Genomic DNA, 3,046 nt, shown 5'->3' with positions numbered 1-3,046 from the left:
GCTAGATAAGCTTGTTTACTAGTGCAGTTTCAACGCCCTGTGGTTCTCAAGCCCAAACCCGGAGAGGCAGTACTGCTCTTAGGATATCAATGTCCTTTATCCAACTGTATCTGCATTCATCTACCTCTCAGATGCCTCACATTCAAGCTGCACAACAGGGTCACGAGATTCGCACTTCTCTCTGCTCTGTGACCTGTTAGTGGCTGTGTGAGTAGGATCATTCCATCACATTGTTTAAGTCAGATACCTAAAAGTGCTCCTGACACCTCCTCTTCCCTCAAGCATCCAGTCAAAGCAGGGCCTCTAGAGCCTCTGCCTCCCAAGTCTCTCCATCTGTTGGTTTCATGGTACCTGCTTTGGATACTGGGCACACAACTCAGCTCCATCTCCTGCCTAATGTCCTGCCTTCAGTCTTAGAGAGGGAAATCCTGAGCTATGATTCTATTCTCCATTCTCCTTCAAGCTATTCATGGCTTCTGCTTGGCTTAAGGATAAAATCTAAATCCATGAGTATTACTTACAAAGCTGTGTATTCTTGGCGTCTTTACCTTGGCCCTCTATCTCTTCATCTTCACTATCTTTGTTTCAGCTACCGAGTCTCTTTTAGGTTGTTCAAACTCTCTTGTACCCCAGGACCCCCTTCATACAGCCTGTTGCTTTTTCCTAGTGATGGTTGCTGGAACTTATGCCTGGCAGATGCTTCTCTACCTGCAAGACTCCTTTAGATGGGGCTGCTTTTTTTTTGTCATTGCTGTTAAGGAGGCCTTTGAGTTGGTCACCCTAGTAACAACACCTCCCATTATCTCCTTTCTATGCCATATCATAGCATTTATTTCTGTGGACATGTTTGCCCCTTCAGGAGTTTATATTTTAATTTTCCCAGAAGTTATTTTAGGACAGTGACTTGATATTTACTTCATCATACATAAGTATTTTAGGGGAAAGAAACACAAAGATGTACACCAAAAGAAGTTATGCCTCTCCTAGCAGAGCCTTACGTAGTGAATGAGACAAATAATTTGTCTTTTTATTTTCTTTCCACATCTCCAAATGCAGTTCTGGCAAAATCATGTTTTTTTTTTTTTTTTTTGAAATTTAAAGAAAAAATTTATTGAAGATCTGAAAAACAACTTCTACTTTTCCATAAAACTGTAGCTACACGATGCATTGCGTCTATCATGTTAAAACGTGCATTAGACACAAATACAAAAACCATGAAAACAAGCCACCATTCTTTAACAGTTGAGCAAAGATAAAATGCCTAAGGAACAACATGGATGACTTGCAAAAGATGGGCTCTTTAAGCACCATTAAAAAAAAAAAGAGCACAGATGGATGAGTGTTCAGTTATATACACTGAAGTGAACCTTTGGCACTAGGAATCAGAGCATTTTGTCATAGAGCATTAACACATATTATAAAAGTGCGTAGTGTCAAAGGAACAGAACCACCAGCATTCAAAAGCAGCTTTGTCAACTAGGCAAACACTCTACAGCATGTCTCTCTGTTGTCCATCACTGATACACTGGTAGAAACTTTGAAATGAAAAAAAGAAAGAAAAAAGGAGCGGTTACTCCTTTTATTTTCTCTGTTTAAAATCAAACAGAAAACAAACATCAACTCTGTTATACACTAACGGTCTTCAAAGTACATCATTTGTACAAGAGAAGGACTAAGAACCAAACTGTTTACAGAGATCCAAGCACGAGTGAGAGAGAGCACGCCCCTCACATGGCTTTCCGATGGTACTCGGGAGGAGCCACTTCATAATCACTGGCACTGAACAAAGTTGCAGAATTCTTTGCCAGGTACTTGAGGAAATCATGTAGATAGTTCAGTAATAAAGCAAGGCTTTTCTCATCTAGAGGCGTATAGGCCAACATCGCTCCAATTCGCACGAATAATCTCAGTAAATGGGGTGCTCCATACACCTGGGACATGGGTGCATCTGGATGATCGGCGAGAATTTCAGCATACTGTGGTCTCTCAAATTTGTAGAGTAGCTGAGTGCCCAGCATTACATTGAGGTACTCCTTTATCCCTGCCACAACCTCATTAACAGCATACTCCTTATTATCTGTATTTCCTCGAGACTTCTTATAATTTGCATAATCCTCCAAAATGGAATCCACATTCTTCTTGGCAGGAAGATAAAAAAGCTGCTTTTGTCTGGTGATCAAGTCCCAGTCATCAACAAGCCATGGTTTCAGCTCTTCAGGAATCTTCACTTTAACTTCAACTCTGTTCATGAATGTTTCCTCATTTTCAACAGTAGGATCTACCCGGGCTCTCTTCTTCCTAGGAGGCTGAGGTGTCTCACTGGTACTGCCACCATCTCCATTTCCAGGTGTTTTCTGCTTGTTCTTTTTTGTTTTCTGATTGGCCTTTTGAAGTTCTCGCTGTTTCTGCAAATTGGTGTCCACGTATTTGAGTACTCTGCTTTCTGGCACCCATTCATCCCAACTAGAGGTCAGGAGGGGGTGGTGTACTGAGGGAGCTCCTTCAGGAACAGGAAAAAGGGCTACAATATCCTCACGTGTCTTCAAAGATTTTTCAGAGCGCCTGGGCCTCACAGCACTTTTTTTATTCCAACCACTGTAATGGATAAAGTACTTCACTTGTTTGTCCTTTATGGCAACCTTTACACACTTTGCTTCATAAAGAAGAGGCCCATGAAAGCACAGCACTCGCTCGCCCTCCTGGAATTTAGGCTTCGGGTCCTGCTTGGGCGCCATTTATAAGTGATTCGCCGCCTCCTCCTTCTCCCACCACCCCCGACTACCGCCCCCTACTCTCTACCCCCAAAATCATGTTTTAAACAAATGGAAAGACATCATGGAACTAGTGGGTCTTAAATGATTCCGACAGATCACTTTTATTTATGTGTGAAATTACCATGGTCCAGGGAGAGAAAGGCACTTCCTCATCCTTGCATAGGAGAGTCCCGTAAGGCCCTGCCCCGGCATCCTCTTTCTTTGGGCTTCTTAACTTTGGTTTCTCACACACACACACACACACACACACACACACACACACACACACACAC

The 3,046-nt window shown here is 42.5% G+C and overlaps 1 pseudogene; it reads right to left on the bottom strand.

Annotated features, from left to right (window-relative positions):
• Window positions 1-1,727: 1,727 nt before the first annotated feature.
• LOC114611801 lies at window positions 1,728-2,773 on the bottom strand (annotated as a pseudogene).
• Window positions 2,774-3,046: the final 273 nt, after the last annotated feature.

Source organism: Grammomys surdaster, unplaced genomic scaffold (genome assembly GCF_004785775.1).
Source record: "Grammomys surdaster isolate TR1022 unplaced genomic scaffold, NIH_TR_1.0 126124, whole genome shotgun sequence".
Lineage (NCBI taxonomy): Eukaryota > Metazoa > Chordata > Mammalia > Rodentia > Muridae > Grammomys > Grammomys surdaster.
The sequence above is the reverse complement of the archived record's forward strand: the minus strand, read 5'-3'. Positions and strand labels throughout refer to the sequence as shown.